The 23,091-nt window shown below is 40.0% G+C and overlaps 1 non-coding gene across 1 annotated transcript; it reads left to right on the top strand.

Moving 5' to 3' along the window:
• Positions 1 to 1,074: 1,074 nt before the first annotated feature.
• LOC112804523 (small nucleolar RNA R71) lies at positions 1,075 to 1,181 on the top strand. The gene has a single exon (XR_003203135.1). It is a non-coding gene; the product is annotated as a small nucleolar RNA R71 (small nucleolar RNA).
• Positions 1,182 to 23,091: the final 21,910 nt, after the last annotated feature.

A 23,091-nucleotide genomic window follows, 5' to 3' on the forward strand; every position in this document is an offset into this window, starting at 1 on the left:
GGTATATTTACATCAAGAGATGCAAACATATAAAGGAACCTTGAATACATTCTCCCTGCTACACCACCTTTAAGCCTGCGGAGAAAAGGTGCATATGGGTTCAATACCTCATTCTTCTTTAGCTCTTCCTTGGCTGTAGGTTGGGTTGTATAGCTTCCTTCCTCCTGGCTTTCCTTTTGATTATTTTGGAGGTGTTCTGCTCCATTCATACTCCCCTCATCACTTGTGGTTATCATTTTGCATTCTTTCCATTTCACTTTCTTTGTTTCTCCTCTTGGATTCTTCTCTGTATCACTGGGGAATCCATCAGTGGGTTTGGGAATTTGTTGAGATAGATACCCTACTTGGGACTCCAATCTCTTGATGTTTTCTCCTTGGTTCTTGATATTGGCTCACACTTCTTCCTTAAACACTTTGTTTTCTTGGACTTCTCTGCATAAGTTTTCAAGTAGAGCCTTAATCTTTGAGAGCCTATCATCTGTTAATGATGGTGGGTTGAGATTAGGAGGTTGAGAAGATTGGTTAGATGCATGTTGGTAAGATCTCTGTGAGGTGTGTTGATGAGTTGCATTGTTGTTGGAGTTGAGGTTGTGGCGTCTCTGATCTTGCCCTTGGTCTTGTTGGTTTCCCCATCCAAAGTTGGGGTGATTTCTCCATCCAGAGTTGTATGTTTTGGAGTATGGATCATGGACTTGTCTAGGTGAGTTTCCAACATAGTTGGCTTGCTCCCAGTCACCTTCTTCTCCTATGTTTACTCCTTCTTGAGCTGACGATGAGGTGATGGCTGCTGCAACTTAGTTCTCCTCTACCTTCTTGGTAAGATCTGCTAGCTGCTTGGTGATCATCTTATTTTGAGCTAACAATGCATCCATGTGGTTCAGCTCCATTACTCCTCTGGTGTTACTTCTTTCGGAGGCATAGAAGTAGTCATTTTCAGTAACTGTTTCAATGACATCTATGGCTTCTTCAATGGTTTTCTTATTGTTTAGAGAGCCTCCTGATGAATAATCCACCGCCTTCTTTGACTCATAGGAAAGACCTTCATAGAAGATGTGTAGTTGAACCCATTCATTGAACATATCTGGTGGGCATCTTCTTGTTAAGTCTTTGAACCTCTCCCATGCTTCATAGAGAGTCTCACCATCTTGTTGCCTGAAAGTTTGCACCTCAGCTCTGAGCCTGTTGATCCTTTGAGGAGGGTAAAATCTTGCCAAAAACTTGTTCACCACATCTTCCCAATTTGTTAAGCTCTCCTTTGGGAAGGATTCAAGCCATTTGGATGCCTTGTCCCTGAGTGAAAAAGGGAATAAGAGCAGCCTATAGACATCCGGATGGACTCCATTAGATTTCACAGTGTCACAAATTCTCAGGAAAGTGGTTAGATGTTGATTAGGATCTTCTTGAGCACTTCCTCCAAATGAACAATTGTTCTGAACAAGGGTGATGAGCTGGGGTTTTAGTTCAAAATTGTTGGCATGTATGGTGGGCTTCTGAATGCTACTTCCACAGTTTCTTGGATTAGGATTGATATAGGAGCCTAGAACTCTCCTTTCTTGCCTAGAAGGGTTTGCATGACCTTCTCTAGCATGGTTGTGAGCTTCTTCTTCATGATTGTTCTCCAAATTTTCTTCCATATTGGGTTCAAAGTATTCTTCCTCTTCCTCAGCACCAATAATTCTTTTCCCTCTTGCTTCCCTTTTTAGTCTCCAAAGGGTCCTTTCAGGTTCTGAATCGAAGGATGTTAAAACTCCTTCTCTTCTCCCTGTCATACAACAGACAGATTATACAACAGTAGATAAAATGAAGAAACTATTCTTGTTAGAGTAATTGTTAGTGTGAGTGATGCAACTTATCAAACGGTTAGTGGGTTAGTGATCAGAATTGTAATTTTCAAAGAAAGAAAGAACGAAAAATAAAGAGGGTGAAGGGGGTGAGGAAAAAATTAAAAAAAACTAAAAGAAATTGACTGAATCAAATAAACAAAAAGAAAAATGCTCAATCTAGTGATCTTCAAACTTAATCATTGTTGATTCAAAATCAATCCCGGGCAACGGCGCCATAAACTTGATGCATGAAAACTTGTCTCTCAACAAATTTCCCTTCGGCAAGTATACCGAATTGTCGTCAAGTAAAACTCACAATAGAGTGAGGTCGAATCCCACAAGGATTGATTGGTCAAGCAACTTTAGTTAGAAGAATATGCTAGTTGAGCTAAACAGAATTTAGATTAGGGACTTGCAGAAATTTAAATGAATGGAAAGTAAATAACAGAAATTAAAGTGCAGAATCTCAAATGGGAATTTGGGGTAATGAGCAGGAAAATAAATGGCAAAAAGTAAAGAGAATGGGTAAGATCAGAAATGGGGTAATCATTGGGTTCAGGAGATGTTGCATTATCCGGATCAAGTTCATTCTCATCTCTTCCTCAATCAACGCATTCATTGATCTCCTTGGTAATCTTAAGTGATTGGATCCCAATTTCTTGGCAATCCAATCTCTCTAAGCTTGAACAATTGCCTAATTCCTTGATTTAATTGCTCATGGGAAGAGATGAAGTGTGGTCACTGATTATACCACATGTATTTCCAAATCAAAGTGTTGGGAGGATTACATGTCACTATATCCGCCCAAACCCCAATTTGGTCCAACATGAGAAAGCATTTATAGCATGATCTCCTCATCCCTTTTCCAAGGCTCAAAGGAGATCCAATTATGGAGAGTTTCTTTTCCAAGACAACTAACCAATTGAATTAAGATCGAAAGCTTTCTAGTAAGATCAAGAGAAAATAAAGAAGAAGAAGAATGAAAACTATAATTGATCCATCAAATTACAACAGAGATCCCTAACCTAATGAAAGGGGTTTAGTTGTTCATAGCTCTAAACATGAAAAATGGCAGAAAAGAAGAATCCATGCTAAAAGTGCAGAAAAGTAAATCTACAGAGAGTAGTTCCCAAAAGTGCAAAGCTTCTCTATAGTTCAAAACTACTCCTATATATACTACTCCTCTTGATCTTCTAGTGTGTTCTTCAAGTCTTGGATGTGGGCTCTAGATCTTGAGTTGAAGCAGATCTCATCTTTAGTGGGCCCAGCTTGCAGAGAAATATGAATTAGGCTTGGGTATTTAGTGAGATTAACGTTGAGTGCCATTGTGGGTTTGAGAACGTTAGTGGCATTCACTTTCGCCACTAACGTTCCACCCTTATGTACCCACGTTAACTCCAACATTAGTGGTCTTAACGTGACCACTAACATTACCTTCTCAATTTTTGGCGAACGTTATTAGGACTCACTTTTCCCAATAACGTTGGCTTATACCCCTTCACGAACGTTATTGGGAATCACTTTTTCCATTAACGTTGCTTGGTGCCTTTTGTTCCTACGTTAGAATTCACGTTAGTGTAGCTAACGTGACTCTTAACGTGGGTGTGTCTCACCTTCGAAAGCATTAGTGACACTCACCTTTGTCACTAACGCTCCAAATGCCCAAAGCTCTAGACAAAGTCATGAGATTATACATCATCAATTTATCATGCAATTCTAGCAAAATTCTCATGAAATCATGCAAAGTTCACAATAGTTGCTTGAATCAAGGGGTGAGTGTATTTTCATCCAAAACTTGCCTTATTCACTAAGAAAATGCATGAAACTACCCTAAAGCAGTAAAGAAAAGGTAAGTGAAACTGGCCTAGATGCCCTGGCATCAGGCACGCCTCCAGCCACAATTTTGTGTGACTCTCTGTCTCTTTTCTTCTCGTGTCCAAGGCACCTATGACGCAGACGCGTCATCGACGCGAGTCGTGTGCTCTCTTTCTTTTTTTTTTAAAGTAGGAATATGCAATATGTAGTATGTGGATGAGATGCAAATGATAGGCATTAGTACTGAGAAGAGTTATTGATGAGGAAAGATAAGGAGAGGAGAAGGAATGATCATACCATGGTGGGTTGTCTCCCACCCAGCACTTTGCTTTAACGTCCTTAAGTTAGACGCTCCACTAGCTCAGTCTTCTGCTGTGGGCATATCTTCGAAGAGGAAGATCTCTAGTTCCTGGTTTTTCGCCATCTTTTCACCATGGAATAACTTCAAGCGATGTCCATTGACCTTGATAAATTCAGAGCTTGAAGGATGGCTCAAGTGAAAGACTCCGTATGGTTCCACCTTCTCTACTCGATACGGACCATCCCATCTGGATCTCAGCTTGCCTGGCATGAGTCGCATTCTAGAGTTGTAAAGCAGGACTAAGTCCCCTGGTTAGAATTTTCTTCTCTTAATGCTCTTGTCATGTACAGCCTTCACCTTCTCTTTATACAGCCTAGAGTTTTCGTAAGCTTCAAGGCGAAGGCTCTCTAATTCTTGCAGCTACAACTTCTGTTCAGCTCCGGCTATCTCATAGTCCATGTTGCATTCCTTTACCGCCCAGAAGGCCTTGTGTTCTAACTCAACTGGAAGATGACAGGCCTTTCCATAAACCAAGCGGAAAGGACTCATCCCAATTGGTGTCTTATATGCTGTTCGATATGCCCAAAGCACGTCTTGGAGACTGGTGCTCCAGTCCTTCCTATGAGGCTTGACTACCTTTTGCAGCATGCACTTTATCTCTCTGTTAGACACCTCTGCTTGCCCATTAGTCTGGGGGTGATAGGCAGTTGATACTTTGTGAATGATCCCATGCCTCTTTAGTAAACCTGTTAGTCTCCTTTTACAAAAGTGAGTGCCTTGATCGCTCATGATTGCTCGTGGTGATCCAAAGCGACAAATAATATGGTTTCCAACAAAGGAAACAACGGTGTTAGCATCATCAGTACGGGTAGGAATTGCTTCCACCCATTTAGAAACATAATCTACAGCTAACAGTATATAAAGGTGGCCATTAGAATTTGGAAATGGACCCATGAAGTCGATGCCCCAAACATCAAAAAATTTCACAGAAGAGCATAATTTGCTGAGGCATTTCATCCCTTTGGGATATATTACCAAACCTTTGGCATGGAGGACAAGATTTACAAAGATCAGCAGCATCTTTAAAAAGAGTAGGCCACTAAAATCCATAGTCTAAAACTTTTCTAGCAGTTCATTGAGGGCCAAAATGTCCTCCACTTTCAGATGAGTGGCAGGCCTCTAAAATGGACTGGAATTCTGATTGAGGTACACACCGTCTAATTACCTGGTTAGCACCACACCTCCATAGATATGGGTCATCCCATACATAGTATTTGGACTCGCTTTTTAGCCTGTCTCTCTGATGCTTAGTAAAATTGGGAGGGAAAGTATCGCTAACTAGATAATTAGCTACAGGTGCATACCAAGGGGCTACATCAGATACTGCCCGTAAGCTATCAAATGGGAAATTATCATTGATAGGAATGGAGTCATCTTTAATGTGCTCAAGGTGACTCAAGTAGTCAGCCACTTAATTCTGGTTACCACTCCTATCTTTGATTTCCAGATCAAATTCTTGAAGCAGTAGCATCCAACGTATTAGCCTTGGTTTAGACTTCTTTTTAGCTAATAAATATTTTAGAGCTGCATGATCTGAGTACACTACTACCTTAGTACCAAGTAAATAGGCTCGGAATTTATCTGGAGCAAAAATAATAGCTAGAAGCTCCTTTTCAGTAGTAGTGTAATTAGATTGAGCAGCATCTAAAGTCTTAGATGCATAAGCAATTACAAAAGGGTCGTTACCTTCATGTTGAGCCAGTGCTACTCCTACTGCATAATTGGAGGCGTCACACATGATTTCAAATGGTTGACTCCAATCTGGTCCCCTCACAATCGGAGCTTGAGTCAAGGCGGTCTTTAGCTTATCAAACGCTTGTTTGCAATCCTCACTGAACTCGAACTCAATGTCTTTCTGTAGTAGTTTGGACAAGGGTAGTGTTACCTTACTGAAGTCCTTAATGAATCTCCTGTAAAAACCTGCATGGCCAAGGAACGAACGGACTTCCCTCACAGAGGAAGGGTAAGGTAAACTAGAAATAACATCCACCTTTGTTGGGTCTACAGAGATACCAGTATCAGAAATAACATGTCCTAGAACAATACCTTGTTTTACCATAAAATGACACTTTTCAAAATTTAAAATAAGGTTTGAACTAACACACCTGTCAATACTTTAGACAAACTATCCAAGCAAAGGTTAAATGAATCACCATAAACGCTAAAGTCATCCATAAAAACTTTCATACAAGTCTCAATGAGATTAGAGAAAAGATTCATCATACACCTTTGAAAAGTAGCTGGTGCATTGCACAAGCCAAAGGGCATTCTTTCATAGGTATAAGTCCCAAAAGAACATGTAAAGGTAGTCTTTTCCTGATCTTCAGGAGCTATATGGATTTGAAAATAACCTGTGTAACCATCTAGAAAGCAGTAGTGAGATTTACCTGACAGGCGATCAAGCATCTGGTCAATGAATGGCAAGGGATAATGATCCTTGCGAGTTGCTTGGTTGAGATGCCTGTAGTCAATGCAAATTCTCCATGCGTTCTGCACTCTGGTTGTCAGAAGTTCTCCTTGCTCATTCCTTATTGTTGTGACTCCAGACTTCTTGGGCACCACTTGTACTGGGCTGACCCATTCGCTATCAGAAATGGGGTAAATGATATCTGCCTCAAGTAGTCTGGTTACTTCCTTCTTGACAACTTCTAAGATGGTGGGATTCAATCTTCTCTGAGGTTGACGGATAGGCTTTGCTCCTTCTTCTAAGAATATTCTATGCTCACAAACTCGAGGGCTTATGCCTACTATATCCGCAAGCTCCATCCAATTACTTTCTTATGCGTCCTCAATATACTAAGCAGTTGTTCCTCTTATTGGGAAGTGAGCTCCCTTGCAATGATAACTGGGAACTTCTGCTTGTCCTCAAGGTATGCATACTTGAGGTGTGGAGGAAGGGGCTTTAATTCCATTTTTCGCTCATGGTTTGGTTCTGGATTCTCTGGGTCTGGCGAAAATGGTGATGAATCTTCAGTGTGTTCAGAGTGTGTCCCCACACTTGGATCTTGCTCTATGTGACTCTCTTCCATTTCTTCCTGGTGTGTTACAGCTATAATTTCATCAATGATGTCACATTGGAATATGGAGTGATCTTCTGGGGGATGCTTCATAGCTTCATCTAGATTGAAGCTCACTGTTCTGCCATTTACCTCAAAGGAATAGGTTCCCGAAAAGGCATCCAGCTTGAATTTTGAAGTCTTAAAAAACGGTCTACCAAGCAAGATTAATGAAGGTCTCCCTGAGTCATTTTGGGGCATCTCCAGGATATAAAAATCAATGGAAAATGTGAGCCCCTTAATGCTCACTAATACATCTTCAGCAATTCCAACCACTGTGATAATGCTTTTATCTGCTAACACAAAACGAGCTACCGACCTTTTTAAGGGAGGTTGCCTTAAAGCATTATATATAGACAAGGGCATAACACTCACGCATGCTCCTAAATCACACATACAGTCAGAAAATACAACACCTCCAATGGTTCAGTTAACCATGCATGGGCCTGGGTCACTACATTTTTCAGGTATATTTCCCATTAAAGAAGATATAGAACTACCTAAAGGAATAGTTTCTAATTCATTAATTTTATCTTTATGAATGCATAGCTCTTTTAGAAACTTTGCGTATTTAGGCACTTGCTGAATGACATCAAAAAGGGGAACAGTTACCTCAACCATTTTGAAAATCTCTACCATTTTTGGATCAAGTTCCATCTGCTTTCTGGTTTTCTTAGCAAGGTGTGGAAATGGAATAGGAGTGGCATCGTTTATAGCTTCCGCTTGCTGGGGTTCTGCATTCCTTGGTTAGGCTGTTTCTGTTTCAACCATGCCTTGTACTTCATCTTCTTCTTCAACATCCTCTACCTCAACCGTGTCTGTAGTTGGGGCATGTACTAGCGGGCTTGACTCCTCTGGATTCCTTTCTTGTAGTGTGGTTCCAGATCTCAGGGTCATGGCCTTGACGCCACCCTTGGGGTTGGGTAATGGTTGAGAGGGGAGTCCACCAGAGTTTGAGGACTGGTTGTTGGAGTTATTCAGTGATCCAATCTATGAGATAAGGGCTTGTAAGGTAGGATTCAGACCATTTAGAGTAGAAGTAAGGTTGTTTTCCATGGCCTGCTGTCTTCGATCAATAGATTATAGAAACTCATCATTAGAAGAAGAAGATGGGTAAGTGATATGAGGGGTCTACTGATATGCTTGAGGCTGCCTTAGATGAGGAGCTCTGTAGGCTTGATTTTGATTCTGCTGCTTGAAGTTGTTATTGTTATTCCACCTCTGATTTCTATTATTATTTCTGCCTCCTCTGTTATGATTGTCCCTCCAACCCTGGTTAGAATTATCTCTCCAACCTTGGTTGGGGTAATCCTGCCATCTATGGTTGTAGCTGCCACCTTGATTGTACCCTTGATTGGAGCGGTCATAGAAGTTCTGAGTGGCTGCCACAGTGTGGTCTTCCTGTTGGAGTTGCGGACACTCATCAGTATAATGAGTGTAATCGGCACAGATCCTGCACACTCTTTGTGGAACCAACTATTAGCTGTGCTGTGGTGGAGAATGCTGAACTTGCTGAGCTTGTTGTTGACTTAGTTGCATCTGCTTCAGTAAGTTGGTCATTTCACATAAGCTCTGAGTTATAGCTGCAGTCTCCTTGCTAGAGGCTACCTCTGCAACAGCTCTTGACCAACTTTGTTTCTGCCTGTGATTCCTAGTAGATTCAACTAAGTCGCTGATCAATTGCCATGCCTCTTTCGTAGTCTTTGGTGGACGAAATTGTGATCACTATTCTTTAAGTTATACTTTTATGAAATTTAAAATTGGCACGAGTGGACACAACTTCGTTCAACTAACCAGCAAGTGTACTGGGTCGTCCAAGTAATAAACCTTACGTGAGTAAGGGTCGAATCCACAGAGATTGTTGGTATGAAGCAAGCTATGGTCACCTTGTAAATCCCAGTTAGGGAGATTAAAGGGTAATTGTGATTATTGGAATAAAGAAATAAAAAGGAATGATAAAAGGGATAGAACACTTATGCAGACTCATTGGTGGGAATTTCAGATAAGCGGATGGAGATGCTGTAGAGCCCAGGGACGCCTGCTTTCCTACTGCTTCTACTCAATCCTTCTTACTTCCTTCCATGGCAAGCTTTGTATAGGGGTTCACCATCAACTGTGGCTACTTTCTTCCTCTCGGGGAAATATCCTGTGCGGCTGTCACTCGCACAGCTAACCAGTCTGGAGGCATCACCCATGGCTGATGGCTACATCCCATCCTCGCAGTGAAAACTAATGCTCACGCACTCTGTCACAGTACGGCTAATCACCGGTTGGTTCCCTCCCCTACTGGAATAGAATCCCTCTTTTGCGTCTGTCACTAACGCCCAGCAGGTTACAGGTTTGAAGCACGTCACAGTCATTCATTAACGGAATCCTACTCGGAATACCACATACAAGGTGAGACTTTCCGGATTCCCAGGATCCTACTCAGAATACCATAGACAAGGTGAGACTTTCCGGATCCTCATAAATGCCGCCATCTATCTAGCTTATACCACGAAGATTCTGTTGAGGAATCTAAGAGATACGCATTCAAGCTCTGTTGCATGTAGAACGGAAGTGGTTGTCAATCACGTACATTCATAAGTGAGAATGATAATGAGGGTAATCTGACTCATCACATTCATCATGTTCTTGGGTACGAATGAATATCTTGGAATAAGAATAAGAGAGATTTGAATAAAAGATAATAGAATTTCATTAATACTTGAGGTACAGCAGAGCTCCACACCCTTAATCTATGGTGTGCAGAAACTCCACCGTTGAAAATACATAAGCAAAGAGTTCAGGCATGGCCGAATGGCCAGCCCTCTCTAACGTGATCACAGGATTCAAAATACAATCCAGGATGTCTAATACAATAGATAAATGTCCTATATATACTAGACTAGCTACTAGGGTTTACATGAGTAAGTATTTGATGCATAAATCCACTTCCGGGGCCCACTTGGTGTATGCTTGGGCTGAGCTTGATCAATCCACGAGTAAAGGCATTTCTTGGCGTCAAACTCCAGGTTATGACGTGTTTTGGGCGTTCAACTCCGGATCATGACGTTTTTCTGGCGTTTAACTCCAGACAGCAGCATGAACTTGGCGTTCAACGCCAAGTTACGTCGTCATTCTTCGAATAAAGTATGGACTATTATATATTGCTGGAAAGCCCTGGATGTCTACTTTCCAACGTCGTTGAGAGCGCGCCAATTGGAGTTCTGTAGCTCCAGAAAATCTATTTCGAGTGCAGGGAGGTCAGTTTCCAACAGCATCAGCAGTCCTTTTGTCAGCCTTCTTCAGAGTTTTGCTCAAATCCCTCAATTTCAGTCAGAATTTACCTGAAATCACAGAAAAACACACAAACTCATAGTAAAGTCCAGAAATGTGAATTTAACATAAAAACTAATGAAAACATCCCTAAAAGTAGCTTAAACTCACTAAAAACTATATAAAAACAATGCCAAAAAGCGTATAAATTATCCGCTCATCACAACACCAAACATAAATTGTTGCTTGTCCCCAAGCAACTTGAAAATCAAATAGGATAAAAAGAAGAGAATATACTATAAAGTCCAAAATATCAATGAATATGAATTTAATTAGATGAGCGGGACTTGTAGCTTTTTGCTTCTGAACAGTTTTGGCATCTCACTTTTTCCTTTGTAGTTTATAATGGTTGGCTTCTCTAGGAACTTAGAATTTCAGATAGTGTTATTGACTTTCCTAGTTAGGCATGTTGATTCTTGAACACAGCTACTTTATGAGTCTTGGCCGTGGCCCTAATCACTTTGTTTTCCAGTATTACCACCGGATACACAAATGCCACAGACACATAACTGGGTGAACCTTTTCAGATTGTGACTCAGCTTTGCTAGAGTCCCCAATTAGTGGTGTCCAGAGCTCTTAAGCACACTCTTTTGCTTTGGATCACGACTTTAACCACTCAGTCTCAAGCTTTTCACTTGGACCTTCATGACACAAGCACATGGTTAGGGACAGCTTGATTTAGCCGCTTAGGCCTGGATTTTATTTCCTTGGGCCCTCCTATCCATTGATGCTCAAAGCCTTGGATCCTTGCTACCCTTGCCTTTTGGGTTTAAGGGCTATTGGCTTTTTCTGCTTGCTTTTTCTTTTTCTTTCTCAATTTTTCGCCATTTTTTTTTTCACAAGCTTTTGCTTTTTCACTGCTTTTTCTTGCTTCAAGAATCAATTTCATGATGTTTTTCAGATCATCAATAACATTTCTCTTTGTTCATCATTCTTTCAAGAGCCAACAATTTTAACACTCATAAACAACAATATCAAAAGACATATGCACTGTTCATTCATTCATTCAGAAAACAAAAATTATTGCCACCACATCAATATAATTAAATTAAATTCACTAATAATTTCGAAAATTATGTACTTCTTGTTCTTTTGAATTAAAATATTTTTCATTTAAGAGAGGTGAAGGACTAATGGAATTATTCATAATCTTTAAGGCATGGTTACATACTAATGATCATGAAGTAAAGACACAAAACATAGATAAACACAATATTAAAAACGAAAACAGAAAGAAATAAAGAGCAAGGAATGAATCCACCTGAGTGAGGGTGGCGCCTTCTTGAAGGTCCAATGGTGCTTTTTGAGCTTCTTTATGTCTTTTCCTTGCTTCTGTTGCATGATCCCTAGTGATTTTGGTGTTTTTAACATTATTTGCTCCCAATAGTTGTGTGGAGGACAACTTATCCCCTGAGGTATCTCAGGGATCTCTTGATTTGCAGCCACATGTTATACCACTGAGCTATGACGGCTTATATTTTCCATCTCCCAAGACTCAGAGATTGAAGCTTTTGTCTTCCCTTTGAGGTTTCTCTGGCCTTGGGTGCCATTAATGGTAATGGAAAAGCAAAAAAAGCTATGCTTTTACCACACCAAACTTAAAATATTGCTCGCCCTCGAGCAAGAAAAGAAAGAAGAAAAGAAGAAGAAGAAGATAATGGAGGTGAGTGAGGGGAGATGGATTCGGCTATATGGGTGGGATTGGGTGGGGAAGAGAAGTTAAATTGTAAAGGTAGGTGGGGTGTATGGGGTAGAATGGGTAGCAGCAGGTGGTGAATGAAAAACAGAAAGGATGATCATGAATGAAAAGAGAGAGGGCGAGGTAGGTGGGGATCCTGTGAGGTCCACAGATCCTGAGGTGTCAAGGAATTCCATCCCTGCACCAAATAGGCATGTAAAATGCCTTGGCACACCATTCTGGCGTTTAAACGCCCATTGGTGCATGTTCTGGGCGTTCAACGCCCATGTGATGCATGTTTCTGGCGTTGAACGCCAGTTTCATGCTTGTTCCTGGCGTTCAGCGCCAGTTTGTCCTCTCTGTGCACCATCCTGGCGTTTAACGCCAGGTTGTTGCTTGTTTTGGGCGTTCAGCGCCAGAATGGTGCTCTGTTCTGGCGTTAAACGCCGGCCAGATGCACCTTCTGGGCGTTGAACGCCAGCCCGTGCGTCCTCCAGGGTGAAAATTTTTTTTCTTCTGTTTTTGACTCTGTTTTTAATTTTTTTGATTTTTTCGTGACTCCTCATGATCATGTACCTAATTAAACACAAAAATAACAAAGAAACAAAATAAAATAAAATTAGATAAATAAAATTGGGTTGCCTCCCAACAAGCGCTTCTTTAATGTCAATAGCTTGACAGTGGCTCTCATGGAGCCACAAGATGATCAGGTCAACTTAGTGTGTTGTCTCCACACCAAACTTAGAGTTTGGATATGGAATTTGAACACCAAACTTAGAGTTTGGTTGTGGCCTCACAACACCAAACTTAGAGTTTGATTGTGTGGGCCCTTCTTGACCTTGAACTGAGAGAAGCTCTTCATGCTTACTCTCTTTTGTCATAGAGGGATGACCATGTGCTTGAAACACAAGGTATTCCCCATTTAATTGAAGGACTAACTCTCCTCTGTTGACATCTATCACAGCTTCTGCTGTGGCTAGGAAAGGTCTTCCTAGGATGATGCATTCATCATCTTCCTTCCTAGTATCTAGGATTATGAAATCAGCAGGGATGTAAAGGCCTTCAACCTTCACTAGCACGTCCTCTACCATTCCATAAGCTTGTCTCATTGACTTGTCTGCCAATTGTAATGAGAACAAGGCAGGTTGTACCTCAATGATCCCCAGCTTCTCCATTATAGAGAGTGGCATAAGGTTTATCCCTGACCCAAGATCACATAAAGCTTTCTCAAAGCTCATGGTGCCAATGGTGCAAGGTATTAAGAACTTGCCAGGATCTTGTTTCTTTTGAGGTAGAGTTTCCTGAATCCAAGTATCTATATCACTAATGAGCAAGGGAGGTTCACTTTCCCAAGTCTCATTACCAAACAGCTTGGCATTCAGCTTCATGATAGCTCCTAGATATTGAGCAATTTGCTCACCAGTCACATCTTCATCCTCTTCAGAGGATGAATATTCTTCAGAGCTCATGAATGGCAGAAGGAGATTTAATGGAATCTCTATGGTCTCTAAATGAGCCTCAGATTCCTCAGGATCCTTAATAGGAAACTCCTTCTTGCTTGAGGGACGTCCCAGGAGGTCTTCCTCACTAGGATTTTCGTCATCCTCCTCCCTAGTGCATTCGGCCACTCTGATTAAATCAATGGCCTTGCACTCTCCTTTTGGATTTTCTTCTGTATTGCTTGGGAGAATACTGGGAGGAGTTTCAATAACCTTCTTACTCAGCTGGCCCACTTGTGCCTCCAGATTTCTGATGGAGGATCTTGTTTCATTCATGAAACTGAAAGTGGCCTTTGACAGATCAGAGACTATATTAGCTAAATTAGAATTATTTTGTTCAGAGTTCTCTGTCTGTTGCTGAGAAGATGATGGATATGGCTTACTATTATTCAGCCTATTGCGTCCACCATTGTTAAAACCTTGTTGAGGTTTTTGTTGATCCTTCCATGAGAAATTTGGATGATTTCTCCATGATGAGTTATAGGTGTTTCCATAAGGTTCACCTAAGTAATTAACCTCTGCCATGGCAGGGTTCTCAGGATCATAAGCTTCTTCAGAAGCTACCTCTCTAGTACTGTTGGATGCATGTTGCAATCCATTCAGATTTTGAGAGATTATGTTGACCTGTTGAGTCAACATTTTGTTCTGAGCCAATATGGCATTCAGAGCATCAATTTCAAGAACTCCTTTCTTTTGAGGTATCCCATTATTCACGGAATTCCTCTCAGAAGTATACATGAACTGGTTGTTTGCAACCATGTCAATGAGTTCTTGAGCCTCTTCAGGCGTTTTCTTCAGGTGAATAGATCCACCTGCAGAATGGTCCAATGACATTTTCGAAAATTCAGAGAGACCATAATAGAATATATCTAATAAGGTCCATTCTGAAAACATGTCAGATGGACATCTTTTGGTCAGCTGCTTGTATCTTTCCCAAGCTTCATAGAGGGATTCACCATCTTTTTGTTTGAAGGTTTCAACATCCACTCTCAGCTTGCTCAGCTTTTGAGGAGGAAAGAATTTATCCAAGAAGGCAGTGACCAGCTTATCCCAGGTGTCCAGGCTATCCTTAGGTTGTGAATCCAACCATATTCTAGCTCTGTCTCTTACAGCAAAAGGGAAAAGCATGAGTCTGTAGACTTCAGGATCAACTCCATTTGTCTTTACAGTCTCACAGATCTGCAAGAACTCAGTTAAAAACTGATAAGGATCTTCAGATGGAAGTCCATAAAACTTGCAGTTTTGTTGCATCAATGCAACTAGTTGAGGCTTAAGCTCAAAGTTATTGGCTCCAATGGCAGGAATGGAGATGCTTCTTCCATCAAACTTGGACGTTGGTTTTGTGAAGTCACCAAGCATTCTCCTTGCATTATTATTATTATTATTTTCGGCTGCCATGTCCTTCTCTTGTTCGAAAATTTCTGAAAGGTTATTTCTGGATTGTTGTAATTTAGCTTCTCTTAATTTTCTCTTCAGAGTCCTTTCAGGTTCTGGATCAACTTCAACAAGAGTGCCTTTTTCCCTGTTCCTGCTCATATGAAAGAGAAGAAAACAAGAAAAGAAAGAGGAATCCTCTATGTCACAGTATAGAGATTCCTTTATGTTAGTAGAAGAAGAAAGGGGTGGAAGAATGAAGAAGGATGGATTCGGATTTTTGGATGAAAAGAGGTGAAGAGAAGTGTTAGTAATTAAATAATTAAATAGAAGAAGATAGGAGAAGAGAAAATTCGAAAATAATTTTTTTGTAAAAGAGTTAGTGATTTTCGAAAATTAGAGATAAAATATAATTAAAATTAAAATTTAAAACAAAAAGAATTTTTTGAAAAAGAGAGGGAGAATTTTCGAAAATTAAAGAGGAAAAAGTAGTTAGGTGGTTTTGAAAAAGATAAGAAACAAACAAAAAGTTAGTTAGTTGATTGAAAAAGATTTGAAATCAAATTTTGGAAAAGATAAGAGGATAAGAAGTTAGATAAGATATTTTGAAATCAAATTTTGAAAAAGATAAAATTTTTGAAAAAGATAAGATAAAAGATAAAAAGATAAGATAAAAATTTTAATAAAAAGATATTTTGAAAAAGATTTAATTTTTAAAAAGACTCAACTAACAAGAAACTACAAGATAAGATTCTAGAACTTAAAGATTGAACCTTTCTTAACAAGAAAGTAACAAACTTCAAATTTTTGAACCAATCACATTAATTGTTAGCTAATTTTCGAAAATTTGATATAAAGATAAGAAAAAGATTTTGAAAATATTTTGAAAAAGATTTTTGAAATTTTCGAAAATAAAAAAAATGAAAAAGATATGATTTTTGAAAAAGATTTTGAAAAGATAAGATTTTTAAAATTGAAATTTTGACTTGACTTGTAAGAAACAACTAATTTTGAAAATTTTTGACCAAGTCAACTCAAAATTTCGAAAATTTGGAGGAAAATAAGGAAAGGATATTTATTTATTTTTTTTTTGATTTTTGAATATTTAAAGAAAAACACAAAAATGACCCAAAACATGAAAATTTTGGATCAAGACACAAGATGCATGCAAGAATGCTATGAATGTCAAGATGAACACCAAGAACACTTTGAAGATCATGATGAACATCAAGAACATAATTTTGAAAAAATTTTTGATGCAAAGAAAACATGCAAGACACCAAACTTAGAAATCTTTAATGCATGGAAAATATGAATGCAAAGGTGCACAAGAAAAACAAGGAAAGAAACAAAATAAGAAAACATCAAGATCAAACAAGAGGACTTATCAAGAACAACTTGAAGATCATGAAGAACACTATAAATGCATGAGATTTTCGAAAAAAATGCAAGAAAAATTTTAAAAGCATGCAATTGACACCAAACTTAAAAATTAATACAAGATTCAAACAAGAAACACAAAGTATTTTTGATTTTTATGATTTTCTAATTTTTTTGTATTTTTATTAATTTTTTCGAAAATAAAGTTGGAGAAAACGAAAAAGAAAAGAAAAAATTTTGAAAAAGATTTTGAAAAGAAAATTACCTAATCTGAGCAACAAGATGAACCGTCAGTTGTCCATACTCGAACAATCCCCGGCAACGGTGCCAAAAACTTGGTGGACGAAATTGTGATCACTATTCTTTAAGTTGTACTTTTATGAAATTTTAAAATTGGCACGAGTGGACACAACTTCGTTCAACTAACCAGCAAGTGTACTGGGTCGTCCAAGTAATAAACCTTACGTGAGTAAGGGTCGAATCCACAGAGATTGTTGGTATGAAGCAAGCTATGGTCACCTTGTAAATCCCAGTTAGGGAGATTAAAGGGTAATTGTGATTATTGGAATAAAGAAATAAAAAGGAATGATAAAAGGGATAGAACACTTATGCAGATTCATTGGTGGGAATTTCAGATAAGCGGATGGAGATTCTGTAGAGCCCAGGGACGCCTGCTTTCCTACTGCTTCTACTCAATCCTTCTTACTTCCTTCCATGGCAAGCTTTGTATAGGGGTTCACCATCAACTGTGGCTACTTTCTTCCTCTCGGGGAAATATCCTGTGCGGCTGTCACTCGCACAGCTAACCAGTCTGGAGGCATCACCCATGGCTGATGGCTACATCCCATCCTCGCAGTGAAAACTAATGCTCACGCACTCTGTCACAGTACGGCTAATCACCGGTTGGTTCCCTCCCCTACTGGAATAGAATCCCTCTTTTGCGTCTGTCACTAACGCCCAGCAGGTTACAGGTTTGAAGCACGTCACAGTCATTCATTAACGGAATCCTACTCGGAATACCACAGACAAGGTGAGACTTTCCGGATTTCCAGGATCCTACTCGGAATACCACAGACAAGGTGAGACTTTCCTGATCCTCATAAATGCCGCCATCTATCTAGCTTATACCACGAAGATTCTGTTGAGGAATCTAAGAGATACGCATTCAAGCTCTGTTGCATGTAGAACGGAAGTGGTTGTCAATCACGTACATTCATAAGTGAGAATGATAATGAGGGTAATCTGACTCATCACATTCATCATGTTCTTGGGTACGAATGAATATCTTGGAATAAGAATAAGAGAGATTTGAATAAAAGATAATAGAATTTCATTAATACTTGAGGTACAGCAGAGCTCCACACCCTTAATCTATGGTGTGCAGAAACTCCACCGTTGAAAATACATAAGCAAAGAGTTCAGGCATGGCCGAATGGCCAGCCCTCTCTAACGTGATCACAGGATTCAAAATACAATCCAGGATGTCTAATACAATAGATAAATGTCCTATATATACTAGACTAGCTACTAGGGTTTACATGAGTAAGTATTTGATGTATAAATCCACTTCCGGGGCCCACTTGGTGTATGCTTGGGCTGAGCTTGATCAATCCACGAGTAAAGGCATTTCTTGGCGTCAAACTCCAGGTTATGACGTGTTTTGGGCGTTCAACTCCGGATCATGACGTTTTTCTGGCGTTTAACTCCAGACAGCAGCATGAACTTGGCGTTCAACGCCAAGTTACGTCGTCATTCTTCGAATAAAGTATGGACTATTATATATTGCTGGAAAGCCCTGGATGTCTACTTTCCCACGCCATTGAGAGCGCGCCAATTGGAGTTCTGTAGCTCCAGAAAATCCATTTCGAGTGCAGGGAGGTCAGATTCTAACAGCATCAGCAGTCCTTTTGTCAGCCTTCTTCAGAGTTTTGCTCAAATCCCTCAATTTCAGTCAGAATTTACCTGAAATCACAGAAAAACACACAAACTCATAGTAAAGTCCAGAAATGTGAATTTAACATAAAAACTAATGAAAACATCCCTAAAAGTAGCTTAAACTCACTAAAAACTATATAAAAACAATGCCAAAAAGCGTATAAATTATCCGCTCATCAGTCTTGTATTTCTTCATAGACCCATTGCTAGCACCTTCCAATGTGGTCTTATCTTGAGATTTCATGCCCTGTGTAAAGAACATGCTTCCAGAAGATTATTGAAGCGCTCCCAATATTCATGGAGAGTCTCAGATTCGTCTTGAACGATCATGGAAATGTCTTTCCTCAGTTTATCGGCAACCTCAGCTGGAAAGAATTTCTCCAAAAATTCTCTTCAAAGCGTATCCCAGTTAGAAACAATTGCTCCGGGTTGAGTGTAGTGCCACTCTTTTGCCTTCCCCTCAAAAGAGAATGGGAAAGCCTTTAGCAGAATAGAAGTTTCGTCAGTACCATCACGCTTAACAGTAGAACAAGCTGTCTGGAAATCCCTAAGGTGCTTGATAGCCTCTTGAGCAGGTAAGCCATGAAACTTGGGCATCAAGTTGAGTAGTGCAGCCTTTATTTCAAAATCCACAGCCACTACTGGGTGGCATGCCTGGAATGGTTGTAGTGTAAAATCAGGGGCTGTAGCCTCCTGGATAGTGACTCTCCTAGGTGCTGCCATGTCACCTGCACGTGAATCAACTGGATCAATAGAGGAGGAGCTTGTTTCTCCCTTAGATGACGTTTCAGATTTGTCCTCAGAGAGGACTAGCCAATGCCGAGCTTGCCGTATATGTAAAATAGTTCTTTCAATCTCAGGGTTAAATACTGGCAAGCTTGGATCAGGAAGTGAACGCGTCATTTAATGAAAGAAGCATGCAGCTCATAGTAACAAAAATAAAAAAGAAAATGCAATTAAATAAATTCCAATCAATAAATTAGCATACTATAGCAACTCCCCGGCAACGGCGCCAAAAATTGACGTGAGCGGAAATTGGCAGATTAAAAATTAATTAGAGAAATGGCGTTGTGAGTACAGTTCTTAACCAGCAAAAATTCACTCGTCAATTTAGAAAAGGGTTATCACAAATTTTTAGAAATAAAATACTAAGAGTATGAGTTCCAGGTCGTCTCCCAATGAGTTGCAGGAAGATGTGCTATTTTATCAATCAGAGGTTTTCAAAAGGGGTTTTGAATTTGATGAACAGAAAATTAAATTAGAGAATTTATATTATTTAAATAAAATCTTGACCGGCAGAAGATTAATTGAAAGTTCTATCCTTGTTAGAATTTTATCAAGAGCAATTAATAATTAGTCATTGTTTACATTTAGTTAACCCTCAATGAATGAAGGAAAGTCAAATTAAAAGTCAACTTCTATTCACAAGTCCTAATCCTCTCCCTTGGGAAGGATTAGAGTTAGTGACTAACAAGCCAACCAACAATGAACCAATTACAATTAAACTCTTGAGTATTCTAACTCAAGGTTCTCCTTTTAATCATCTCCCAATCAAGTTAGGGGACTACTCCATCATCATAATTGTAAACTTCACAAAATCAATAGGGGAAGTAAAAGAAGACATAATAAATAATAATAAAAGAGATTAATTAAAAGTAAAAATAGTCTTGTATTAATAAACTATGAAAAATAATCCAATGTCAACTCTGGATAAATTAAGAATATGGAAGAGTAAATGAAAAGTAAAATAACAAGCTATAATGATTAGTACCGGAGGTAGACTCTTCTCAAAAGCTAAAGCCAAAATTCTTCAAAATCCTAATTTATGAATGTTCAAGTGAGAAACCTAGGGGAGGAGTAAATTCAGATCTAAAAACTTGAAATTATACGAAATGAATTGTTCCCTTGTCTCTACATGTTCCCTGGCTCTAATCTGTGTTTCTGGGCCAAAAACTGGGTTAAAATGCGGCCTAGAAACTATGCTAGTGACTTCTGAAATTCTGCAGATCGCGCACGTCACGCGGCCGCGTCGTCCATGCGTTCGCGTCACTCAGTGTTTCTCGTACCACGTGTGCGCATCGTCCACGCATTCGCATCGTTCGTGCAGCTTCCAATCCGCGCGGTCACGTCAGGCACGCGAGCGCGTCACTGTGATTTCTTCCTTTTCGCGCGGTCGCGTGAGCCAGGCGACCGCGTGACTTCTCGCTGGTCATCTCCTCAATTCCTTGTATTCCTTCCACTTTTGCATGCTTCCTCTTCATTCCTTACGCCATTCCTGCCCTATGAAGCCTGAAACACTTAACACACAGATCACGACATCGAATGGTACGAAGGAAGATAAAAATATACAACTAAAAGGTCTTTAGGAAGCAAGTTATCAATCATAGAATATTTTTAGGAAGGAATTGTAAATACATGCAAATCATATGAATAAGTGGGTGAAGACTTGATAAAATCACACAATTAAATACAATATGAATCATAAAATAGCAGTTTATCAAAGTCTCTCCCATCTCATTTGAAGTATGCTTTCTTAGAGGACAACCAAAACTTTCCGGTCATTATTGCTAGTGAGCTTTCTAGTGAAGAAGAAGAAAAGCTCCTAGATGTTCTCAGAAAGTACAAGAAGGCAATTGGTTGGAGCCTAGCTGATATTGTGGGAATTGACCATCGCAAGTGCATGCATCGTATATTTCTCTAAGAGGTTGCTAGGCTAGTTAGGCAACTGCAAAGGAGGCTTAACCCGACCATCCTCGATGTGGTAAAGAAGGAGGTCACTAGGCTACTTGATGCGGGTATCATATACCCGATTTTTGACAGTGAGTGGGTAAGCCCGGTCCAGGTTGTTTCCAAGAAATCAGGCATTACTGCGGTTACAAAGGATGATGGTGAAGTGGTCACCAAGAGAGTACCAAATGCATGGTGAGTGTGCATCGACTATAGAAGGTTGAATGCCGCTACAAGGAAGGACCACTAACCTTTGCCCTTTATCGATCAGATGTTGGACCATTTAGCGGGTAAATCCCATTACTGTTTTCTTGATGGATTCACTGGTTACTTCCAGATTCATATTGCTCCTGAAGATCAGGAAAAGACCACATTCACTTGCCCTTTTGGCACCTTTGCCTACAAAAAGATGCCATTTGGACTATGTAATGCACTCGCTACTTTTCAGCGGTGCATGACCAGTGTCTTTTCTGATTTAATAGAGAATTGTCTGGAAGTCTTTATGGATGACTTCAGTGTTTATGGAACTTCTTTTGACACTAACCTTGTCTTGAATTTGGAGAAACGTCACTTCATGGTAGGACAAGGTATAGTGTTAGGACATGTAGTATCTCATGAAGGAATTTCTGTAGATCCGGCCAAGGTCGATGTTATCACCACTTTATCTCACTCCTCATCTGTGAGGAAGGTCCACTCGTTTTTAGGACATACAGGATTCTATAGGCGCTTTATCAAAGATTTCAGCAAGATTGCTTTGCCATTGTCGTGCCTACTCCAAAAAGATGTGGACTTCGAGTTTAGTGAATGTGTGAAAGCTTTTGAAGAGCTAAGGAGAGCTCTTACTACGGCACCGATTGTGCGAGGCCCCAACTGGATGTTGCCATTTAAGATAATGTGCGATGCGTCAAACCAAGCTATGGGTGCCGCGCTTGCACAGTACGATGGTAAACTCCCTTATGTCATTGCATACTCTTCTAAAACACTTGATGTAGCACAATCCAACTATACCACTACTGAAATGGAACTCCTAGCCATTGTTCATGATTTAGATAAATTCAGATCTTATTTGCTAGGATCAAAGATAGTGGTATACACGGATCATGCAACTTTGAAATACTTATTGTCAAAGAATGAGTCAAAACCTAGACTCATACATTGGATCTTGCTTTTGCAATAATTCGACATTGAGATTAGGGACCGGAGTGGATCTCAAAACTTGGTTGCAGATCATTTATGTTGCCTTGAAAATTTAAAATCTGATCCATTTCCGATCAACGACTCATTCCCATTGGATAGCTTGCATGCTGTGTCAGATAGCTTTCCTTGGTTTACCCCAATGGCGAACTACTTGGTTGCGAAACTCTTCCCTCCCAACTTTTCTAAACACCAAAGGGATAAGTTGAGGAGTGATTCCAAATATTACATTTGGGATGACCCTCACTTGTGGAAGAGGGGAGTAGACCAAGTAATTCGAAGATGTGTCCCGGAGTCCGAAATCCAACCCATTCTTGAAGCTTGCCATTCGTCTGAATGTGGTGGCCACTTTGGCCCACAAAGGACCGCAAAAAAAGTGTTGAATTGCGGATTCTGGTGGCCAACTTTATTCAAGGATGCTAACCGGTTATGTGTGTCTTGCCATCGGTGTCAAAAGTCGGGAAACACATCCCAAAGGGATGAAATGCCTTAACAACCTATGTTGTTCTGTGAGATATTTGATGTATCGGGCATTGACTTTATGGGACCGTTTCCCAACTCAAGTGGGTATCTATATATTTTGTTAGCGGTTGACTACGTGTCAAAGTGGGTAGAAGCAATACCTACCCACCTTGACGATGCCAATACCGTCATTTCTTTTATTAGGAATAATATTGTATGCCGTTATAGGTCGCCACGAGCAATCGCGAGCGACCAAGGATCCCACTTTTGTAACAGAAAAGTAGAGGCACTACTCAAGCGCTATAGGGTAGTGCATAAGGTTGCCACTGCCTATCATCCGCAAACCAACGGACAAGCAGAAGTGTCCAACCGGGAGATTAAGAGAATCTTGGAGAAAGTAGTCAATCCGCAAAGAAAGGATTGGAGCATCCGGTTAGGAGATGCACTATGGGCGTATAGAACGGCCTAC

Source organism: Arachis hypogaea, chromosome 5, assembly GCF_003086295.3.
Source record: "Arachis hypogaea cultivar Tifrunner chromosome 5, arahy.Tifrunner.gnm2.J5K5, whole genome shotgun sequence".
Taxonomy (NCBI): Eukaryota; Viridiplantae; Streptophyta; class Magnoliopsida; order Fabales; family Fabaceae; genus Arachis; species Arachis hypogaea.